We start from the raw sequence: 26,335 nt of genomic DNA on the forward strand, positions 1-26,335 counted from the left end.
CCTGCCATCACTTTGAGCTTTAAATACTGACCTCAAAAACTATGAATGATTAACCTTCTGTTGCTGTAATCCAACCTGTTTAGAGTAATCTATCACCGTAGCCACAGGAGTTCATTCTTGCCCTCACAGAGTAGCTATGTTTCCAGTACCTTTGACTTTCACACCCAATCTCATGAATGTCTAAACTATATTTACTGAGACCCTTCATTCTGGTAGTGCTAAATTGACTTTGGTTTTGCTTGGCGTGGTTACACAATATACTCTGGATTGGCATGAGCCCTGTGGATCATCCAAGGAGAGAACAGTAACTATGCCAAATATCATGTTTTAAATATCAACTTGCCACTATCCAGAATCACCTGTGAAGACTGTCTCAGTTTACAAACTATCTAGATCAAGTTGGCCTTAGAGAATTACTGGGTTTTGGGGGTGGGGAGAGAGGCATGGCCTTCTTGTTAACAGATGTGGAAAGACATCCCCTCACACAAGAATATTGACACTACCATGTTATGGGTGGAGCCTTCAACTGTGTAAGAGTGAACATAGGTAGAGGGATTGGAAGAAAAGAAGGCAGCATGGTTGCATTCCTTTCTGTCTCTTGACTGTAGATGTGATATGACCAGCTGTTCTAGACCCCTGCCTTTATTACCTCCTTGGAATGATGGAACAGAAGCTGGATTTTTAAACTAAATAAACTCTTTCCTCCCCTGTGTTGTTTTGTTCAGGGTGTCTGTCACGGAAACAGAAATGAAATAGAGCATGGGAAAACAAACTGCCATTATTTTTGACCACCCAAGGAGGCTTGAGTAGTTTATATTTGATAGCCGGGCCTCCTCATCTAATTTCATGAAAAGAATTCTGAGCTTTCACTGTAGAGTCTCACATTCATCATTCATTGAGTTACTTCTTGTTGGCTTGCTTTGTCAGTGAGCATGCACAGTGGAAGCCTCTATAGCAATGGTAGGCACTCCATTTAATATAAAATGTAATTATGACAAATGAACTAATATTTATATGAGGTTGCCCTCTCATAATGTCAATATATATTTCATACTCTTCTGTGCAAGGCAACTTTGTGTAGATATTAAGAGAGTAGTACTGAATGCCCAATTAATAGGATTACATCTGTTCTCTGACCAGCTGTGAAACACCATCTGCATCATTTTAACCCTCTTTGGCTAAGTTTGTCACACATGAAAATGGGTTTATAATAAACTGATAGTGCTGTGGGTATTGAAAGCATTAGTATATGTACAGATCTTAGTATCGCTGTACTATACTTCCATTGTGGACATTTTATGTAACACAATCTGTGATTTTATAACATAAAACCACCTTTAGGCACCAGGCATAGAATTATATGGTGTAATGTTCTGTGACCACAGAAACATTACCTTTTAATATTCATACTATGAGTCTCACTCTTAATCTATAATCTCTTTTGGTTTCAAGCTTGTTTAAGAAGATGTAGTTTCTTTAGTGAGAAACGCCAAGGTTTTTGTAGTTGTTGTTGTTTGTATTATTTTTTAATTCCTCTCAATAATGTTGGGTCCTGTTTTTAGTAGAGATTTTAAGGCACAGCTTGAAATAAATGAATTAATGAATTTAATCATTCCAGAAAGATGTCTTAACAATGGTCCAAGGAACTTGCTGTAACTTCCTAGACTTTTAGAAAGACCAGCCAGAGTGCTGAGTGGTAATGATGGCTTGTGTGTGCCAACTCAGTCCTTGCCTATGCACCAAAAATGTGAGCCAGGACTAGTGTGGAAATGCTTTGAAGTGGCAGAATGGCTTGGACACCATGACACCATGATTAAAGAGAACTTGTTTACAAAACAAACTTCAAGATTACAACTTTCTCAGTGATTTTTTTTCCTTTTTGTCTTTGAGGCAATGAACCAGATCTTTTCTTTCTCCCATGGAGTGAAGCTAACCTAGACCACAATAGAGAAAGTCGCCCTCACAGATCAGCTTGCCGACTCTGTGCAAGATACAATTAGTGGGAAACAAATTGTGACCTTCAAAGAGCAGGTGGGGGAATAATCAAAACCAAAATTGGTTTGGGTCCGCATCTCCGTTTTCACCCACCATTCATAACTTTTGCTCACATCTAATTAAAGAGAGTTCTTACTTCTCTTCCCAGAGCTATAAAAAGGACACTGTCAATCATGGAGCCTGTTGGACCAGGTGATGAAATTGAAACTACTATGGAAGGAGGAAAGCCTTTGAGCATCATGTAATTTTAAGACTTCCTCTCTTGCCTTGTTATTTTTGTGTTGTTTGTCTTTAAAAATAGGACTTTTTCTCAAAGAAGGTACTTATCCCTGAACCACACTCTCCATTCCTGTGAGGCAGAGCTCACCCCAGCTGGTATCCAAGACAACTGAGAAGGCTGTGTTGCTAAGCATTGTTCTTCAGAAAGTAGCCCTCTGAACGAATATTATAAACACCTTGTATAGAGATGCTAAGTATGTGAAATAAAAACAACATCAACAACAAAAACACATCAGGAACACCATGGAGGTGGCTCCGTGGATAAGGGTGTTTGCTCTGTATGTCTAAGTGTATAAGTTCAAATAGAAACATTCATAATAAAAAGCCAGGCATCGAGGCACATGTCTGAACCTCAGCATTGTGAGGCAGGGACATGCAGATTCCCAGAGCTGGGTGGCTAATTGAAGCTAGTGGCTATCATGTCAGTGAGCATCTCTGTCTCAAGGCAATAATTTTTAAAAAGTTATAAAAGATGGAATCTGATGCCTTGCAAATATGGCCACTCACCCACACACTCATAAGCATATACCACTAACCTACCCACCTCTCACATACAAACTTTATATTTAAGTTCATTTTTTCCCGTTCTTTTTCACAGGACAAACATAATTCCATTTTAGTAAAGCTATGAATATATAAACATATACATATCCTACTAACACATGCAGTTATATCTTGGAATGTCTTCTCTCTTTTTTTATTGAATATTTTCTATATTTACATTTCAAATGTTATCCTCTTTCCCAGTTCTCCCCTCCCTCAGAAACCTCCTATTCCAACCCCCTTCCCCTGCTTCTATGAGGGTGTTCCCTCACCCACCCACCCACTCTTGCCTCCCTGACCTCAAATTTTCCTACACTGGGACATTTAGCCCTCACAGGACCAAGAGCCTCTCTTTTATTGATGTCTGACAAGGCCATCTTCTGCTACATATGCAGTTGGAGCCATGGGTCCCTCCATTTGTACTCTTTGGTTGGTGGTTTAGTCCCTGGGAGCTCTGGGGGTTCTGGTTGGTTGATATTATTGTTCTTCCTATGGGGCTACAAACCCCGTCAGCTCCTTCAGTCCTTTCTCTAACTCCTCCATTGAGGACTTCATTGGAGACCCCATGCTCAGTCCAATGGTTGACTGTGAGCATCTGCCTTTGTCTTTGTCAGGCTCTGGCAGAGCCTCTCAGGAGACAGCTATATCAGGCTCCTGTCAGCATGCACTTCTTGGCATCCACAATAATGTCTGGGTTTGGTGACTGTATATAGGATGGATCCCCAGGTAGAACAGACTTTGATTGGCTCCTCCTTCAGTCTCTGCTCCACATTTTGTCTCCATACTTGGTCCCATGAGAATTTTGTTCCCCTTTCTAATCTTGAGTATTGCAAGCTTTTTGGGCTGATATCCAAGTATCAGTGAGTACATACCATGAGTGTTATTTTGTGATTGGATTACCTCACTCAGGATGATATTTTCTAGTTCCATCCATTTGCCTGAGAATTTCATGAAGTCCTTGTTTTTAATGGCTGAGTAATACACTTTTGTGTAAATGTACCACATTTTCTGTATCCATTCCTCTGTTGAAGGACATATGGGTTCTTTCCAGCTTCTGGATATTATAAATAAGGCTGCTATGAGCATAGTGGAGCATATGTCCTTGTTATATGTTGGACATCTGGGTATATGCCCTGGAGTGGTATAGCTGGGTCCTCAGGTAGTGCTATGTCCAATTTTCTGAGGAATCTACTGCACTGAGCCTGTGCTTTATCTGCTACTTGCTTTCTCAACTTTCATACAATACTTTTGAAAGTTGCATGTTTATAGGCTTTCCACTTCTAGAATGCAAGCTACTAAATTCAGATGAGCAGAGACATAGCTTAGCTTACTGAACATTGTTTCTAGATCCCTGCATGCTGCCAAGTTTGTATCTCAAGCTTAGTATTTGTTTACAATAAATAATTAAGCACATAGTAATAACACACACGTTTAATTCCAGAACTCAGGTGGCAAAGGCAGGCATATTTGAGTGCGTTTGAGGCCAGCCTGGACTTCATAGTGAGTTCCAGGGCATCCAGAACTAAGTAGCGAGACTGTCTCAAAAATTATTATTAACTTTAATATAATGTATATTCATATACCTGTAGATTAGGACCTCTTTGAAACTTCACCAGAAAGGTTTCTTTCTTCAGTAGATGCCAATTAACACAAAGGCTTATTTCTGGTCAAGGTACAGAGGATAAGAGACCAAAGTATGCTTAGTTCCCCTTTCTTCCAAAGACTCAGAGGTTGGCTAGGATAAGGGGATAGAAAGACTCTTAGAACCAAAGGTATTGAGTGACTACAAGAATAAGAGTGCTTTTAGGATACACCATGACACATAGGAATTCACAGCAGTTGTGACAGCATGTGTAAGACATGAATAACTGAAAACCAGATAAAATCCAAAGATGTCAAGGAGAAATGGTCATGACACATCCCACTCTTAGCTAAGGAACTATCATTAGCAATTGATGACTTCTGGGAGACAGAAAACAAAATGAAAGCTCCATTATTTTTTTAAATGTTATCACACCAGGTAAGACAACCATACTCTAATGTAAGGCAACATAACCGAGAGAATATGAGTGGCACAAACTGTATCTGGTGGATTAAAAACTAATGTCACGGCATTGGGGGGGGGGGGTAGCAAAGAAGGGATTTATGTCAAAGAACTTGAGGTAAGCAGATCAACATGATCAAAATGCACTGTACAGATTTTCAAAGAACTAAGAAAGTGCAATAAAAATAAGAAATTTAGAGCAGTAAAGAAAAATCCACTGAGAAAATGATAAATTGAAAAATGTTGCACATCAGTCAAAAAAGGCACACACATATTTGCAGACATTTAATGTATACACATTTTTTGTCTTGTTTTTGTAAAGTTTCTGTATATCCTAATCTTTGTAAGCTGCCATATCACAGCATCATAGACTGTATGACTTATGAACAATAAAAACTGACTTTGTTATAGAAGTCAAATGAGTTTCAGACCATGGCACTCATGTTTGATGTTTACCAATTGTCTATTTTTGGCTCGTAGATGTGGTTTCACTGAAGCTTCACATAATGGAAACACAAAGGAAGCTCTCTGGATTTTTTTTTTTTTTTTTTATTAGAGTAGGAGCCAAACTTAACCACCCAATAAAGGTCTCAGCTCCAAGCATCATCACATTGGGGTTAGGACTACATCTGTGAATTCTAATAGAAAAGGATTGTGGCTGGACGGATTTATAACAATTTGACCCAGCCAAAACCACTGGAGAGACACATGAAAAAATGGCTTCATAAGATGGGACAGCAGGCAAGTTTTCAAAGCATTTTCTTAATTACTGATTAGTGGAAGAGGGCCTATCCCATTGTGGGTGGGTTCTATCCTCAGCTGGTGGTCCTGGATGCTATAAGAAAGCAGAGTGAATATACCATAGGAAGTAAGCCAGTAAGCAGGACTCTTCCATGGCCTCTGCATCAGCTCCTGCTTCCAGGTTCCTACCATGTTTGAGTTCCTGTCTTGACTTCTTTCAGTGATGAAATGATATGGAAATGTAAGCCAAACAAATTCTTTCCTCCTCAAGTTACTTTGGTCATGGTATTTTCTTATATCACAGATAACCCAAGAGTGGTGAGGTATTACTGTGACAGTCTTGATCTTATTTTGGGGAAGTTTATGCAAGGACTTTGGAACCTTTGACTAGAAAGTCATTAAGTAAACAAAGACTGGTGAACTAATTTGAAGGAGGTTGGGTGTAGGTAAAAGTGGCTGGGGAACTGCAGGGTTCCTCACGCCAGGCTGTGGGTAGTTGGCTGGGAATGCTCTGGGTTCCTCCAGCTGGAAGTTAGACCCAGCTGCTGTGGCTCCACGGTTCCTCACGGCAGCCCCAGCACACGAGGAAGTCCATGGGTTTTTACAGGCTTTAATGTCATGGTGGATGTAGATGGATCTGGATGCACCCCTCCCCACCCCCCAACCCAGGGCGTTGAATAGGGAGTGAAAGAGGGGGCGGGGTTGGGGAGGAATGCTTAATTGACTCCACCCTCTGGCCTTCAGGTACCTCATTAGTATGTAAATCTCTCTAGGGCCTGAGGCCTGTTTATCACGCCCTCCACCTGTGGACTGAAGGGTGCAGGTTGAATGGAGATTAGACCTCATGTCTCTTCTTTCTCTCCCTTGACATATTTTCTTCTTACACTGAAAGTACATCTATCATATTCCAATATCTCCTAAAGTCCTCCCAAAGTCATATTCCAATATCAACTTTAGGATCTATCCTGTCCAGCAGGACATTAAACAGAGGTCTGGGGAGATCACCTAAGGGGGGTGGGGGTAAGCAGGCAAAGATGCAAAGAAGGCTAGTCTATAGGCTGATCAAACCATAATTTTTACTTTTTCACACAGGGGTTATATACACAAAAGGCAGGATGTGAGGAAGGGGATGACACAGGAGTGTAGGTGTTCAGGGTGAGTACAGAAATCTTCCAGAACAGTATGTCAGCTGGGTGAAGGTTCAGGGAACAGGACACTATCACTGCGCCTATGATTCACTTGTCCTAATCTAAGTTGGTACTATCTACCAAGGTCACCTATCTACAAGGTCTATGATTAGTGCCTGGCAACTATCTACCAAAGCTGTTTGTTTACAATAGCTTCTAGCCATCTGTTCTAGTGTTTTTCCACAGAGATCCAAGACTTTGTGCTAGCAGACATGCATGTTAGGCCTACCACTGTCTTCAGGCCTATGGCTGATTCCAGGCCTTCAGTGTATAGACAGAGATGCCCCTGACAAAGATCTAAAACTTCATCACAATATTGTCTAAGTTTGACTTGTCTAAATTTTTTAAAACCTATTCAGGCCAATATGCATATGAATATAATAGGCTGTGAAGTTAAGTACATTTTATTAATTAGTTCATTTTCATCCATGCTCTTTAATTATTTATTCTCATCTCAAATGCTACTCCTTCTCCTGGCTCCTCCCTTATAGAGTTCCTCCCTCATCCCCCATCCCCTTCTCCGCTGAGAGGGTGAGGTACACCAAGTCTCAGTCTGATTAGGCACATCCTCTTTCACTGAAGCCTAACAAGTCAGACATGAAGACTGAGCTGCCTGACTGACACATATGTGCCAGCAGGCACATTCCAGCTCATTTATGTCCTATGGCCGTGGTTTGTTGACATGTTTTTTTGTTTTGTTTTGTTTCCTGTGAGGTTCCCATCTACTTCAGGGCCTCTGATCCTTCTTCAATCTCTTCCATAAGTGTTCCTGCCCTCCATTTAATGTTTAACTATGGGTATCTGCATCTGTTTCAATCTGCTGCTGGGTAGAGCCTCTTAGGAGACAGTTATGCTAGGATCCTGTCTGCAAGCATAACGGATTATCATTAATAATGTCAGGGACCAGTCCATGTCCATGAGAAAGGTTTTGAGTTGGGCCAGTTATTGGGGTGGCCTTTCCTTTGGTTTCTGCTCCATTTTCTTTTGATAGGATAAGTTTTGGGTCAAAAGTTTTGTGGGTAGGTTATTCCTGGTAAGACTGTGAACTCGTACAACCTCTCTGGAAGTAAATCTGGTAGTTTCTTAGAAATGTGGAAATAGTTCTACCTCAAGACCCAACTATAACATTCTTGTGTATATACGCAAAAGATGTTCCAGCATATGTGAAGGACATATGCTCCACTATGTTCATAGCACCTTTATTCATAATAACCAGAAACAACCCAGATGTCCTTCAACCCAAGAATGAATACAGAAAATGTCACACATTTACCCAATGGAGTACTACTTAGCTATTATAAACAAGAACATCATGAATTTTCCAGGCAAATAGATGAAACTAGAAAATATCATCCTGAATGAGGTAAACCATACCCTAAAGGATATGCATGCCATATCCTCACTGACAAGTGGATTTTAGCAAAAATGTACAGACTACCCATTATACACCCAAAGACTACCCATAATACAACCCAAATAAGTTAAGCAAGAAGGAAGGCCCAAGTAAGGATGTTTGAATCACACTTTGAAGGGGAAACAAAATAATCAAAGGAGGCATAGGAAGGGATGGACATGAGTGGTTAGAGGGATGTGGGAGAGGAATGAAGAAGCAGGATTTAATAGACAGAAAAGAGGCCCAGAGGGCCAAGAGAATAAATGGAAATCTGGGGTGGGGGAAGGAATGCATCTCTAGGAAGTCTCAGAGACCTGGGATAGGAGTCAATGCTGGTGACCTTAGCCTAGATGCCTAACAGTGGTGACATGTAACCAGAAAAGGCCACATCCTGTAGCCAAGCAGGACTTACAGGGGAAGAATAAGGACCTGTCTAAATCTTAAGAAATGAGTGACTTTTGAGGCAAATTCTTCATAAATCTGTGAGCAAACAAGACCATCCAAAAGACAAAGAAAGAAGAGCTTATTTTCAAAGTAGAGAAATAAAAAAAGAGAAAGGGGTCTTGCATCCCAAGTCCAAACTAATGCAAACTCCAGGAGACTTTAGTACATTTCCCTCAGCACTCAACGTTTGGTCCTACTAAGGGAAATTTTGTGTAGTTGATGGTCCTGATCCAAAGTGGTGTCGCAGGCAATGGGTAAGAAGGCAAAGTTTGAGTTTTCATAGCTGCAAACAGGCATCTTTTGGCTGATTGAAAGGACAATAATTTCACCCATCTAAGCTTGCTCCACCCTCAAAACTAAAGAGGAACTCCATTGATTAGTTTGTCATCTCAGGCTACGCTCCTTATTTGTCTTAAAAAGTTGCATCTGCCTTTGTTTGAGGTAACTGATCATGGCAGCACATCTCACCCATGATAGCCTTCTTTTATGGAAAAAGAAAGCTGGGCACACTTTTTGTGTCCTTTTCTGGTCACCCTGTCTCCATTCTGTATGTTAGAAAGGCTGGTATCTCGCCAAACCTTGACAATCTAGATGCTTTTGTTACCTTGCAATTGTCATTAAGTTATTTTTCTACTTTCAGATTTGATGAGAAACAGTCAGAAGAAACCACATTAGAACTTCAACACTTTGCTTTGAAATCACTTTACACTGATGAGTCAATTCTATGGCTAACCAAAATCATTGTTCACCAAACACTGGAACATGAACGTGACTTAACTAACTTTGCTGCAACTTGACTGAAGTTAACCTGGGACAAAGACTAAAAAGATCAATGAACCACCCAGTGGCAGATCATGTGACTCAAGCAATACAATGTTTCCTAATGACATTTACCCAGAAGTTTCCTTTTAAAAATATTTATTTATTTATTCATTTTTTACTTTCACAGTAAAATTTTGGATCTGATTAGAACCCAAGGGGTCAAAGTAAGGCTTTTTCTCAGGACTGCTGCTCAGATTGCACATGATCAAGACACAAGAGCCAAGCACCATATGGAGAACACAGGATGCCCAAGATTCTTACCCAGCATCACCAGATGAGAAAGGGGAAAAGGAATCAGGCAAAATAAAACCTATAAAATTGTTTTGTTTAGTTAGTTTAGAAAAAAAAATTTCCTTTGCATACTGACATAAGGTTTTAACCTGTGTAAGAATCTTGCTGTAGGCCAGTTATTTTTTTTTAAGTTAGTAGAGAATTTTATATAAGAAAAAATAGTATGAGCAATTCAGTACTTTTTAAGATCTGGAAGATGCTTAAGAAAATAGATATATCTATTGTTTTAGCCTTTTGTAGGTCATAAGCCTTGGAACAAATCACATTATATTTGTAATTTGAGCAACATGAATTCCAAATGGACTGTTTTCTTTGATACCATTGCCCATTTACTCTGTCCTTGAATCTGAAATGAAAATTAAATTGCTGGTTTCCCATATTTTTCAAATGATGTGATTATAAAATAATTCACCTCACTGTGTATGGTATGACCCCTTTGAACTCTTACCTCTCTCTCAACTCTGCTGCATTGCAGTCATAAGCTTAATAAGTTGGCCGTGCAACACAACACGGCTTGTCAAAAGGAGCACTTTCAAAGACTATTTTAGTAGACATTATATATATTAAATATTAATATATAATAATATCTAGCAGCTTCATGTAAGCTCATATATGGACTTTGGAACCCAAGTAATGGAATAGAGCTGCCTATTACCACATAACCACTAAATCCGTAGGGGTAATCATAGTGAAGTAAGAATCACGAAGCCACCTTCCTTCATTCAATCACTGTCCATAGGAAACTGCCTTCTGTGTAATGCATGCAATGGAGTCTTGTGGGTTCAGTACATCCAGAAAGACATAACACATTAAAAAAGAAAGAAAAGACTTTCCAAAATGCGTAAAACATAAACCAGAAAAAAAGACGTTTTAGAAATTAGAGATCTATACTTGTACTCTAGACATGACCCCTCACCCCAAAGGTAATCTGGTCCCAAAGTTCTAACAAATGTTTGAAATATTTGTAGTGACTATATAACAATCTAATGAATATACATGTCAAAGTGTGTTTGATATTTCCCAGTTACTGTGTATTTGCCTATTTTCTTTAGAATGCTTGTTAAAATGACTGATTAAAGATTCCTAGAAGTGAAGGATAAAAAAAAACAAGAAATTAGAGATCTAGAAGATATATTAATAAAAAGCTTTTTAATAAGGGCTATAGCCTAAGCTACCCAGTATATTATATAAACTGAGACGTATTTAAGAGACACTTGATGCAAGAGAAATTAAGAGAGTTCTCACAGACAAACCAAAATATTTAACCACAGAGTTACGTGTGTTTATTTTTGAGATAATTGAGTTCATGTCTCTGAATCTCTTCCACTATTCAAAATAATCTATCCAGAAATCATTGTATTCTTCCTGCCTTAGTAGGACTTTTAGCAATGGATTCAGCTAAGTTAGATTTTTCTAAGTTGACTGTAGCAGCCAGGTAACACCTGTGGCATGTTACAAGTATTCATATATCACATTTGTCATTTGCTAATGTTTTTTGTATATTAACTAAAAGAAATTCTAATTAACTCTATTTCTATAGAATTAGTATTCTATATTAATTCTATTTCCATAATTATAAAGTGAATTCTTAGAACCAAGGGCTTGGCTCCATTTTTAAAACCATCTGACAGCAAAACCCATCCTCTAGAAAGAGTTGCTCAATAAATAGCAAACTATTGGCTTATGTTCTGTATTTTCAAAGCCTTCTTCATGTGTTTGGATCCCAAAATCTCTTTCCTTATTAAGGTCTCTCAGCAGTACCTGAGGGTCTGACACTGATGGAAAACAAAGTATTGTCTTGTCAGCTAGATGGCAAGGTTATTGAGAAATGCCATTATGTCTCAGTTCTGAAGTCCCTAAATTAATTTACATATAGCAATGATAGATAGAAGACTTAAAACTGGCCACTCTCAGGAACATCACTTTTTGCACCATTTTTAGAGCTACAGACATGTTATAATGCAGCCATGTCTAAGAAGACCAGACAAAGAACAAAGTGCCTTTGATAACCTAGACTCTGCCTTATCTTGCATTGTAGATCTAGGTTCTGTGGTAAGGAAGATGAGCCCTGGTCAGACACCTGCTGGCACAAGGATAAAAAATCAAAAGGAAAACTGAGGTAGTTCCAAGCAGAAGTTCAGTTTTTCTTTATTACCTGTTGGTTTTGCATCAATGTAGAGATAAGAGAAATTTGACCAGCAACTCACTCTGTGGGCAGGTAAGATGCTAATCCTTAAGGTAATCAATTATAGTCTCACCATAACCTTAGTATGAAAGACAAATAATTCTGAGATTCCTGAATAAGCACTTCTCTAATGATCTGTTCTATTCTTTTAAAACTTCATTGTACTGTGCAAGACAGCCATGGTTTTAGGCAGATCACGTGAATATGGAAGTGATTAGTAAAAAAAAAATTAACATGGTTAAAGTAGCCTTTACTTCCTGCTTCCTCTTCTTCTTCCTTGGGAACCTGTGTAGGAAAAGGTGATCGTGAGTTCATCATCGACCGTTGGCTTCTCCTTTCAACAGTAAGAGCTAGGATTGTTGACAGAATCCATCCCTATATCCACACTCATGTTTGATTCTTGAGAGTTACCATAGCCTAGCTCCAACCAGTCTCATTGGGACAAGAGCTTTTAAACAGGACACCCTTTTTTCATATACTCAACTCTTTTCCTGTTACCTCAGTTTCATGGAAAAACACTGAAAAGCACTTTGTGCATTGCTGGGGTCCATGCCCAAACTGACTGAATCCTCATATCTTTGCTTCAGGGAAGGACATGCATTAGGATTTCAGTCAGGCATGGTTGTATACTTTTAAGATCCAGGACTGAGGTTGGAGACCCAGATAGATAGGAGAATAATCACTGTGGCTTGCTGGCCACCAGACTGGCTAAAACACAGTGCACTCTAGATTTAGTGACAGGCAAATCTCAAAGAAGCAATGTGGGTAGCAATGGAAGAGGACACCCACCATCCTCTTATGGCCTTCAAATGTGAATGCATGAGCACACACAGACCCTTGATCCACTGAGTGTACCTGTGTGTGTGTGCTTTTGGATTTCTCTGCTTACTCAACTTATTTTCTTATTAAAAGTGCTCATGGAATTTCAGATATCAAAGATCTTCTGTGATCAGAAGTCCTATAAGCATTTTGATCTCACATATATTCTATTAACATTCTCCCCTTTCCACTTACTCAAACTTTCTTCCCCTCTTGTGTTCCTCTTTCTAGTCATGGTCAGTATTTCCACTCACACCCTATACATATACATGAATATATGTATATACACATATACACAGAGAAATATATGCATATACATAAACACATAAAAATAAATTAAAAGCTGGTTTTCCACCTAAAAGAAAACATGCAATATTTTTTTCTAACTCTAGATTATTTCACTTATTATAATGATTTCCAGATTCATCCATTTTCCTGCAAAGTTCACAATTTCATTTTTCTTTATGAGTAAAATGAGGGATCAGAGGGATAGATAAAAGTAGGGAGAGGTGGATTAAGCTGAAATATTGTGTATAAAAAATATTTGAATGAAACCTATAACTGGGTATGTTAATCTAAAAAAAATATGTAAACCAAAAGAAAAATGTTAACTAACAAAGTACAAAGTAAATCCAATACTTTATTATTTCTGAAGAGGAACAGGTCACCACAGGAGCATGATCATATACAATGAGGATCTGAACATTGTCTCCTATCCTGAGAGTATGTTAGAAAGAAACCTACAGGTTTCCATTTTTTAAAAGTCTGACTTCACTGTGAAGCTGTCCAGTAAAAATAGAATATTATGGGAACAGGATTTTTAGCCACGATGCAAATCTGGAGATATAAGGGTTATTTTATACGTAGAAAAACACTATAGTCAAGGAATATTGCGCAGGAATCATAACACTAATAAATATTGGGGGGCCACTGTCTTTAAGAGTGGGGTTTACTAGAAGCACACTCAAAGCAGTATGCAAATATGTTTTGATCACAATCTCAGATACCCCCCAAAACAATGAGAATAAAAAAAAAACAAAAACAAATTACTCTGAGCCAAATCTGCCAGCTTTTAATAAAAATTGTCAAGAACAGAGAGACCTGCTTGAGTTTCTAAGACACTGTAAAACAACCAAGTAAAATGGCACCAGGAAATCATCTTCACTTAGGACAGAGAGACCCATAGTGGGACACACAGAGTGGCCCCCTTTTATTTCCCATTTTGTTTTCCATTAACTTAAAAGAACTGATTGATAATTCCTTGTCATCTATTATCTTGGATAACTAGGTAATCAACTCAGGAAAAAATGGTTTGTCTCTATAATATTATGGAGGAAAGAGAGCTTTTGTTTCTTTTAACTTCTGTTAAAATTAAAATGTGATTTTTGGAATCTGAAACTTCCATAGTTATGCAAGAATAAGAGAAAATGGATGACCCTTCCCCCCCCCCCCCCCAATTCCTCATACTTTTATTCTATTTGGATCCCAAAAGGATTGAATGATTCCCACGCACCTTGATAAAGGCAGGCTAATAGCCTCAAAACTCAGACACCTAGAAACAATATTTCACCAGCAACTGGTCATCTTTTGGGTTGGTTGATGTATCCAATTAATGATCACAGAACATATCTTAGAATTAAATTATAAAATTAATGATACAAATCTTATCCTCTGAAAGTCTGTATTACAGCTTTTAGCATCAGAACTCACTCACTCCAGGTTATTATCTGGTTAATTATTATAACCTTTATTCTCTTTTTCCTGGAAATCAAACTCAGACTTAGTTAAAGAACATCTAGCACCTGATGCTATTTCTGCACTCTCTTTGGTGACCTAGTTTCTGCCAAGTGACCTCCTCTGAACTTTATGATCTCCACACTAGCTTGTCCCCTATCAATATATAAACTGTTGTTTCCAGCAATAAAGACATCTGAAAGGCTAGTCCTTTCATAAGCAGCTCAGTATTTACAAGAATTAACCTTTCTCCTTTCATGTGTGCAAATGTGGAACCTCTAAAACTATATTCTGTTTTGTTTTGTTTCAGCATTTTGATGTGACTTTGGGGTCAGTTTTTACTTTGCTGGCACAAAAATTTCACCCAAATTGGAAACTGTTACTAAATCTTGACAAAAAGAAAATCATTTATTTTTGCTTGTTATATATTACAAAAAATCGATGCAGTATGAGTACAGATCTGGCAATCTATAAAGAAGAGAGAGATGTCTCCTGAATTGTAGTGTTTGTATTGTGAGTAAGCCTGAGGTAGAAGTAGCACAATGGAGAGAAAGAGAGGCCGGGGTAGATAGATCATTATCTGGACTTGAGAGTGTTACAGAGGACTTTCCAATGTGCTGTTGAGGATGGCCAGTTTTGAGTGAAAGGGAGCTCTTAGAAAAGAAAAATCGTATGATATATAAAAAAAATGAAATTTTTGCTGGCCATAAAGTATAAAGTTAAGAGATTTTATTCCATGTAAACCAAAGTATTTTTTTTTAAATCAACCTTAAAATAAATGGAATTATGTCATTTTCTGGAAAGTATATGAAACTGGAGAGTATTGTGTCCAAAGACAAAATTCAGAAAGATAAATTATCAAAAGTTAATTTATCAAAAGATAAATATTAGAAAGATAAATATAAAAGATATTAAATATCCAATACATGATCTAGAATAAAATGTAAGGATGGGATCTGACCATAAACGTAGGACTAGCTCAGGGAAGAAAGAAAACAGGAGCTGAGCACAGAGAACAAGAACTTTAATGAAGGCAGAGAAGTAAAACAAATACCATATACTTTTTTCCATACATGGATGCTAGACTTTATATACTTTATATGTTCATAAACATATATATATACATATATATGTGTGTGTATATATGTAATATAAAATATTACAATAAAGCAGAGGGAATATTTGATGTTTACTGTTGAGATAGGTTTAAAAGGAAGCAAGAAGAGCAAAAAGAATAGTGGGATGAAGTAGATGTTTGAATATGTTTGAATGCTTAATTTCTACAGGTTGATACTGTAAACTTTAATTTTTAATTTTTTTCAAATCCCATTTTTTTTTGATGATCCTTAAAGCTTTAACCTCCCTTGTAGCCCACCACCCACCAGAGGTAGTGGAAAAGAAAGGATATGGGGGAAGTAGATCTGTTCAATTCACAGGTCAACAAACAGCAGTAGCTTTATCCACTCCCAAATATCCTCCATGTGCCTTGCCTCAGCGTGAGTCTTACCTCAGCATGAGAATCTAATCAAGTAGAGTCTGGAGTCTCAACCAACTATGCGGAGTAAGGCAGACCAATACAAGCACGTTCTTAGCAAAGAATCTTTCATCACATGTCCTTTCACTTGTTTACTTTAGCAGAACATCCTCTTTTCTGTGTCTGCTTCAGTGAAATATTACTTCATGAGTCTGCCCTAGTCTTTCACCCGTGTCCACTTCAGGAAAACACTCCTTCATGTGTTTGCCCCAGCAAAACACCATCCGACACAACTGACTCTCTAAAGAATCCTTAAGTTTCCAATTCATGGTACTATTCAGCGTTTTTATGAATCCTTTGGGATGTGGAATCTAGCTGGCAGTGAGAACCCACTAAAGACAGCCTTTGAATATTTCATCTTCCCTTTTCTGGCTTAATTCTTTATTTCCTGGTGTGGGCAGCAAATGAACCTTTGCTCAATGTTCCTGCTGTCATAAGCTATATGAGACTTCATCATCATGATCAAAGAAAGCCTCTGAATACATAGGTTCAGAAAAATCCTCTGTCCTGTAAGTTGTTTATTTTAGGGATTTTGTCACAATGGGGATGAATTTGGCCAAAGTACAGTGGCACAAACATACAAAAATGTCCAAAAAAAAATCAATATTTTGCAACCAAAATATTGTAAACAAAAGCAAAAGCAGTGTGCAAAAATAAATACATGCAATTGAAATATGATGACAAAATTAAAAATACATATTTAAAATTAAAATTGATGTTATCCTCCATGTGGAATAAATATGTAGTCCGAATGTACTGCTAAAGCGACTGAGAGCTGGATCTGAGAGCACGGTGTGCACACTTCTGGAGAAAGCATAGTAGCAGATGTGGGTAAAATACAAATGTTGAGCAAGGTGAAATTAAAACTCAAGGAGTAACAAAATACTCATGGGAGCTAATATGGAGACAAAGTGTGGAATAGAAACTGAAGGAGGGGACGTCTGGAGACCATTCCACCTGGGCATCCATCCCATGTGCAGTCACCAAAGGTAGACGCTCATGTGGATGCCAGGAAGTGCATGCTGACAGGAGTCTGATATAGCTGTCTCCTTAGAGGTCTGCCAGAGCCTGAAATATACAGAGGAGGATGCTCACAGCTAACCATTGAACTGATCATGTGGTTCCCAAAGGAGGAGTGAGAGAGAAGACTGAAGGAGTTGAAAGGGTTTGTGGCCCCATGGGGAGAGCAACAATACCAACCAACCAGAGCTCCCAGTGTCTAAACCACCAGCCTGGGAACATATAGGGAGGGACCAATGGCTCCAGCTGTATATGTAGGGAAGGATGGCCTTGTTGGGCATAGGTGGGTGAGGAGGTCCTTGGTCCAGTGAAGGCCGGATGCCCCAGTGTGGGGGAATTCAAGGGTGGGGAGGTGGGAGTGGGCGGGTTGGTTGGAGCACATTCTTATAGAATCAGGAGGAGGGGGGGGATGAGATAGGGGATTCCTGGGCTGGGGCGTGGGGGGTGGAGAAAGGGGATCACATCAGAAATGTAAATAAAATATCCAATAAAAAAGGAAAAAAACCCTAAAATGGAAAGAAAACCTATGTGCCAAGTCAATGATTAGGGGAAAGGCATTGCTATGCAAGTTGAGGGAAGTAAGCAGAGGAAAACATCATCAAAGAATCCCTATATTACTGAAGTTAGCACAAGATGACAATATAAATGCATGGGTAAATGAAGGCTGTTGTGAGCCCCAAACAAGGAAAGATCTCTATTGCTTGACCAAAATGTCATATAAATTTATGTTCTCACTATAGTGTCTTTTCATTCCCTTTTGGCATTAGCTGCAATGATTCTCAGAGCAAGACAGCTACCTAGAGTAGCTGAATCAGTGAGAAACCCTGCCTCAGTATGTAAAGTGGAAATCAAGGAAGATACCTGACATTCATACTAGTCTACACATATGCACCCATGCATGTTTTCCCATTTGTATGGACACACACACACACACACACACACAGAGACACACACAGACACACACACACACACACAGACACACACACACACACATACAAATGATAAAAGAAAAATCCTAAGGGAATACAATCTGCAGTGTTCCCTCCATGATCCCATCATCTTCCGTTATAGCGTTCATTGTTCTTGGTTCCCCAAGGGTTTATAATCAATTCAAAGATTCATCATTCTAATGTCCAAGCAGGAATTATGTTTTTTAATTGTTTGTACTACACTACCAGGTAATTGGAGGCATTGACTTCTGTGCCCTGAAACACTAAATGATAAACTTTTTGTATCTATTAGGGATCTTTGACAGTGAAAGTCCCCCTCCCCCACAAAGCTCCACTGGGCGATTGTTATTAATCTACCTCACTGGAGCTTTCATCATGGAGGAAATTTAATTCCCTCACATTGCCCAGAGACAGAAGTAGCCTTGCTAAAGAGAATAGCCTTTCTAAGAACAGTAGGAACATCACAAACACGAATACACTGGCTAAAATTATGATTCCTTCTAGGAATTTTATGTCAGTCCTTGTAGTAGTGCTTACCGCATGATAGGTGCTAGAAAAAGCACCTCATTGAAATAATAATCTGAGTAACTGAATCAAAAATCACTCATTTCAAGACTACTGAGTTAGCAGTTAAGAGCCCTTGCTTCTTTTTCAGAAGACCCAGAATGTGGTTTTTAACATCCACACTCTATCAGGGTATACACTAATGTTTCTAACTACAGCTACAGTGGATCTGACATACTCGACTCACAGATTTCTGACTTCTATGGACTCCATACAGAGTGTACACATATGCAACCACAAATAAAGAAATAATGTAAAAACTGTAAAAGCATCAACTTAGTAATTATCAAAGTCAATTTAAATACAAGAAATTAGTAGTAGAAGTAAGAATGGAGCATGTGTCAATTTCTAAATTGATCTCAGTCGGCCTCAGTTGACAGATTCCAGCAATGGGGGGGTTCCCATGTTCCATCTCGCATTTCGGCAAGAAAGAAATTCACCCATATATCTGAGTAAAGATTGAACACACTGTTTTCATGTGTTCACACGTTGGTTAATGACCCTAAAACCTGTAGCTACCCCAAGGACTTCTTTTTATCCACATACCAAGTGTTGCTGAACAACATGGACTTAATAGCACCCCCAAGGAGCAGTAGTAGAGATTAGCATACGTATATTTCAAGGAGGTCTCACCCACACATCATTAGAGAGACTTGTGCAACTGTCTTTTATGGCTATGTTTACTTTTCCAGACACTGGCCATCACATATGGAATATTTCTCCACAGCTAGTTGATACTATTAGTAGTTTGTGCAGGCACCACAGGTAGTCTTGCGCTAACCCCTTGTTCTAAATCATTTCCTATTGTCTATAGATCTATAAAACCTAATGCTCTCACAGTATTTGAACTAACATTTTCCTGTAATAAATCTTGATCACACCCTGCCAGGAATAGGAAACTGGAAAAGACTATGTATCATTTGAAATAACTTCACTGTTGAGTCTAGTGCCCAACAAAATTTTACTTGCATTCTTCTCTGAATTATGATTTAGCATGTTTTTAATATTTACAATAATTCTCCTTGGTATTGAGAGTTACAGTTCTTCAAACTGCCTGGTGTAAATGATGCCTTGTCTATGAAGTCTTATTCATAGATTTGAATGCTTGCAGCACATTATTCTGAACTCTTGAGTAACAATAGAATGATATTTTTGCTTACCTGTTCATGTCTTCATGCTGTAGCAAGGACCTTCCTATAACCATCTTGATACCATGATCTTTAAGCAAACTTTCTGGCCAGAAAGGCTGTCATAAATATTTATATTGAAGAGGAGGGAAGCACACGGGCGATAGTATGACAACATCCTATATCAATGATAAGAACTATCTGTGCATGCTTATTTGGCCAGAACAAGAATGTTCTGAAAGAAGCCGTGCTTCCTTCTTAACAAGAATGTTTGGAAGTAAAACTCATCTGAATCTAGTTATCAGCAACTTTATCTTTTCTTTACCTAAATGCTTACATGATGCTAACATATGTCTATTTCAAATAATTATATTTTACTAAGCAATGACACGTTTGAATTTTAATGAAGAGCACTTTGGTTAAATTATACATTTTAAATGACACAAAACATATACCACATAATATTTAGTCAAAGAATATAGGTTTAAGATTTGGAAACATTGTCTGTGTGTACAAATATGTATATGATTGCAAGTGAATGCCTGTGCACTGGGCAAATGAGTGTGGGCATGTGTGTATGCATGCATGTAAACCATGGACGCATATGTCCATCTGCGTTCATCTATGCTTATGTCTTTGCGTGATACGGGGATGAGACTCAGAATCTCACTCATGCTGTTCCCATCGTGTACTATGAGCTACAGCCACAGCCCAGAAGAGTAAAATCCTCTCACTCATCGGGATGTCTTTTAACCATTGCAGAAGTTTTCAGATTTGTTAGTATTGATTACATGAAGCAAAGAAAACACATCTATTTAGATTTATGGAAGTGGCTAAAGTAATGGAAAACTGCATGACTCCTTTCAGTGCTGAGGCCCCAGAATCAATTACAGGGCACCAAGACCATTATTTTCCTCCTGTAAAAAAATATTCTTTAAATGCTGTTCCCTAACAAAATGCCCACTATTATAGAGATGAAAGGCAAGACCGTTTCATTAAAAGGAAGCTGACAGCATTTTCCCATTTTGGCTAACTCTGACTGTTCCTGTAAGACTCATTTTAGGACTCAGAGCTAGCATGAGTCCTTTGTTCACAGCATAGGCACAATTTTGTTTTTTTTTAAAAATTGTTTATTTTATGTGCGTTAGTGTTTTGCTTTAATGTATGTACATATGTATATATGTATGTATGTATGTATGTATGTATGCATGCATGCCATGTGCATGCCTGGTGTCCACAGAGACAAAAAGAGAGCATCAGGCTCTGGACACTGGAATTACAGAAGTTCGTGAGCTACTGTGTGGATGCTGAAAATCAAACTTGGGTCCTCTGAAAAGCAACACACAAAGTCATCTCTTTAGCCCTAGATACCTGTTCTTAAAAATGAATGTTTAACTAAAATAATTTCAAAGCAAAATTGTGCCATATCTTAGAGTGAATGTTTTAGACATACGTCTGACTCCACATGCTCCTTGGCTGCCATGAGAGGATGTCATGGTTTGGGTGTATTTCTATTTTTAGCTTTTCATGGTCTGAGCAACCTTCAATCATGATGGTCTCATTGGTACTTACTAGGTTGTTCTTATCTTTCTGAAAAGATCTTTTATAATTATCTTCAAAGAATAATGCTTAGAGTTTATTTTTAAAGAACTGTAGGTCAGGCAGGATTAAGCTTTATTATAACCACTGAGAGTCTCCACTCAGAAGACTTCATAATCCATCTCTGAGGCTTTCATATTATCTTTCTCTAGAAGGTGATCCCAATACTTATGAGAATAAAATGAAATTCACTGAATATCCAAGCACTAAACTGTTATATCCAGGGAAACAAATCATGAAATAACTGATATCATGTGCTTTTAAAAAAAATCTCAAAAACTTGAAATGAGGGATGGTGATATCTCCAGAAATTTTTTTTATTATACAGGACTGTTTCAGCTATTCTGGGTTTGGTTTGTTTGTTTGTTTGTTTGGTTGGTTGGTTGGTATTTTTGTTTTTGTTTTTCTACAAGTAGGTGAGAAATGATTTTTTTCCAGAATTCTGTCAAGAATTGAGTTGGAATTATGATGGAAATTGCATTGTATCTATAGCTTGCTTTTGGTAAGCTGGCCATTTTCACTGTGTCAATCCTATGGATCCACGGGCATGGGAGATCTTTTCTTTTGATCTTCTCACAAGTTTCTCAATTTCTTTAGTCAGAGACGTGAAGTTCTTGTCAAAGAGGTCTTTTACTTGCGTAAAATACATGATATTGGCATAGAAACAGACAAGTTGACCAATGGAACAGAATCAAATACCCAGAAATAAACCCATATACCTATGGTCACTTGAGTTATGACAAAGAATCCAAAACCATATAGTAGAAAAAAAAAGAAAACATCTTCAAAAAATGGTTTTGGTCTAACCATATACAAATAGATCCATATCTATCACCTCACACAAAACTCAAGTCCAAGTTGATCAAAGACCTCAACACAAACCTGGATACACTAAATCAAATAGAAGAAAAAGTGAGGAATTGCTTTGAACACATTGGCATAGGCACAGCTTCCTGAACAGAACACCAACAGCTCAGGCACTATGGTCAACAATTAATAAATGAGACCTCATGAAACTGAAAAGCTTCTGTAAGGCAAAGGACACCATTAATAGGACAAAATGACAGCCTACAAAGTGTGAAAAGATCTTCACCACCAGCATTACATCTGACAGAGGACTAATATCAAAAATATATAAAGAACATAAGAAATTAGACACCAACAAACCAAATGACCAAATTAAAAATGGGGTATAAAACATAACAGAGGAATCTCTAATGGCCAAGAGGCACTTAAAGAAATTTCAATACACTTAGTCATCAGAGAAATGCAAATCAAAACGACTCTGAGATTTCATCTTGTATCCTTCAGAATGTTTAAAATCAAAAACTTAAGTGACAGCACATGCTGATAATTTGTGGAGCATGGGGAATACTCCTCCATTGTTGAGAGGAGTAAAATGTGTACAACTACACTTTGGAAATTAATTTGGTGGTCTCTCAAAAAATTGAGAATAGTCCTATCTCAGCTATGCCACTCTGGGGCATATACCCAGAAGATCCTCCACCATATCATAATGTCACTTGCCCAACTATGTCCATAACAGCTTTATTCACAATATCCAGAAACGGGAAACAACCTAGATGTAACTCAACTAAAGAATAGACAAAGAAAATGGGGTACATTTACACAGTGTAATACTGCTCAGCTATTGAAAACAAAGACAACATTAAATTGCAGGCAAGCAAACAGAACTAGAACATATCATTCTGAGTGAGGTAACTCAGACCCAGAAAGACAGGTATGGTATGTATTCACTTTTAAGTGGATATTTGCCATAAAGTACAGGTTAATCATGCTACAATTCATAGACTCAAAGAAGTTAAATAACAAGGGACAGTGTTTGAATTTCACCTAGAAGGGGATACAAACTATATAGATATCAGAGGTGGACAGAGGGAAGGAACTAGGTGGTAAAGGGGGTGGGGAAAGGGACAGGGATGTGGATGAGGAAAGCATGGATGGTGGTGTGGGAGAGCATGGGGAGACAGAATGGAAATTGATGGGGTGGCACATCTCTGGTATGAGTTAGAGACCTGGGATGGGGAAGAATCTCAGGAGTCTATGGGGTGACACTATAGACTAGGAGTCTATGGTGAGACTCCTAGCAGCAGGGGATATAGAGGCTGAAGTGTCCACTTTTTATAAAGAGGAGAGACTTCTAGTGGAAAGAATGGGGAACACCAACCCACCCACAAAACTGTTAACCCAAAATTTGTCCTACCTACATTATGTACAAGGATAAAGATGAAGCAGAGATTGAAGGAATGGCTACCAAATGACTGGTCCAACTTGAGACCTACCCCATGGGAGAGAGCTATCTCCTGACACCATTAATGATGCTCTGCTATGCTTGCAAATAGGGGCCTAGAATAACTGTCTTCTGAGAGGCTTCATCTAGCAGCTGATGGAAACAGATAAAGGGACCTACAGCCGAACATTACACAGAGCTCAGGGGAATCTTGTGCAAGAGTGGAGGGAAGGATTGAGGGAGCCAGAGATTAAGGGCACTACAAAAATGCCTACAGAGTCAAAAAAAAAAAAAAAAAAAAAAAAAAAAAAAAACTGGGCCCATGGGGGCTCACAAACATTAACCCACAAACCAAAGAGCATGAGTGAGCTGGACCTATGCCCCCCACACATTTGTAGCAGTTGTGCAGCTTGGTCTTCATGTGGGTCCAATAAAAAATGGAGAGAAGACTGTCTTCAACTCTGTTATCGGCTGTGGATCCCTCTCCTAACTGGGTTCCTTATCTGGTCTCAGTGGACAAGGATGTGCTTAGTCCTGCTGTTACTTGATGAGCCAGGGCAGGCTGGGACCCCATGGAAAGCTTCCCCATCTCTGAGGAAATCCAAAGTGGGTAATGGGGGTAGGGGTATTGGAAGGTGTGACTGAGAGGAGAAGAGGGCAGTGCTCTGTGATTGGGATGTAAAATGAATTAATAATAACTGCTAGTAATAATAATAATAATAATAATAATAATAATAATAATAATAATAGAATAGAATTGGGAACTTTGCTCCCAGCAAGCTAGAACAGTGTGGAGGGACCATCCCCCTTTCTTTATACCTGGGCTCTCTGAGGTATGAAAAGAAAAGTCAAAAATAAAATTCAGAATAAAGTCTCTTGTCACTATAGAAAAGAATTCTCAAAGACAACTGAGTTATCTGTAAGGTGTAGTATATCTACGTATTGACATTCTCTCCAGAAAAGCAAGAATAGGCAACACGAGTCATTTTACTTAGTAGCTGATCTTAATTTTATGAGTGGTCTATATATGATAGTGTCTCACAACATTCCCACTTACACAGCCTGCAATTAGAAAGTCATCTAATTGCATTTGGCACTGCATTTATGACACAGGTAAGGTATTACTCCACTGATAAGAGCTATCATTCATCATTTGTATCTTATAATAATAATTTTTATTTTTTAATAAAAACTGACATTTTTAATCTTACCATCTTTATATAATTTTCTCAAATACTTGTTAAAATGATATGAGGCATAAATTTGTAGTTAAAATAAAATCACTGGCCTGTGCTTTTGCCAAAAACTGATATCAAGATATGCATGCCATATGCCATTGATGGTAATTACAAAACATATATAGGTGTATATGTACATATATATATACATATATACATGTATGCACATATGTATGTATATATATGTATATGTTTATATACACATATATTGGCTTTGAGCTATCAAGGTCTTAACTAAAATTTTATAAGTAATATGAAAATATCCATATCTCAATAAAAAGTCATTCATTATTCTAAAAAAATAAATACCTCAATCTAAATGAAATGATGCACTCAATACATTCAACACAAAAGAAGATAGAAATGGTAAATTATCTGAAAAATAATTGCAAGTGAGCTATAATTTTTAATACATTTCAAAAGGGAAACATAATTATAGACACATAAAATTAACTTCAACAAAATTTAAAATACTACAAAAGAAAACCAATTCACAGAGAAGAGCAAGTTGTTAATTAACTTTTTAAAATCAAAATAACAATAATAAAAAGTTTAATAATATTTTTTTGAAGAATGTATCTTATAACTACCCAGGGCATTAAGGAATTAAGTTTTTTTGGGTAAGCCTAGGGTCATTAAGCTGATAACAACCCTGAGCACAATAATCAAATGCTTTGCACCATTCCTGTGAGCTCAGAAAATTTCTTTCATTGTAGATGTTTTTCCTTCATCAACAATATGAATTTAGCACAAAAAACTGGTAAATCTCATATAACCCCTGTAATTAGGTTTGATACACACACACACACACAGTCACACATATTTATAGGGCAGATAGAATTGTGTTCTATCTAATACATAATTGTATGTGTGCATAAATACATATGCACTAATGTGCACACATATGTAACATATGCCTACCAGGGTTGTGCGTGTGTGCTCATGTAAAACACATTTTGAAATATCTTTTGCATTGCTCTGAGGTGACAAATAAAAGAGAATGGAGTGTTTATTCAGATAGGATTAATGTTTGTTTTTCTATATTTATTCAAGCAGAATAAATGTTTATTTAAGTAAAATAAACAATTTCAGATCTCAGGAAGCCTAAATGTTAATTGCCTGTTTAAATGAAAAAGAACACTCTGGGAAAGAATTCCCATTACATAAACATTACCCCAAGCACATCTATAAATATGAAATGAAAAACATGAGTGTTGATTGCATCCTTTCTTTAATATCAATTAATATTGATTACTTTATAAAATTATTGAACAATAAAATTTGAGAATGTTAAAAAATTATATAGGTTTAATTAGATGACAGATTGCTATCCAATTATTACAGTAATTCTCAACCTGTGGGTGGCATATCAGAAACCCAGCATATCAGATGTTTATATTGTGATTCATAGCATTAACAAAATTTAAGTTAGGAAGGAGCAACACAATAATTTTATGGTTAGGGTCAAAACAACATAAGAAATTTTATTAAAATGTCACAGAATTAGGAAGGTTGAGAATCACTGAATTATTAAATTAATATGAATTAAAAGAGAAAAAAATCTTAAATCCCTTG

The sequence above is a fragment of the Arvicanthis niloticus genome, chromosome 17, assembly GCF_011762505.2.
Source record: "Arvicanthis niloticus isolate mArvNil1 chromosome 17, mArvNil1.pat.X, whole genome shotgun sequence".
Lineage (NCBI taxonomy): Eukaryota > Metazoa > Chordata > Mammalia > Rodentia > Muridae > Arvicanthis > Arvicanthis niloticus.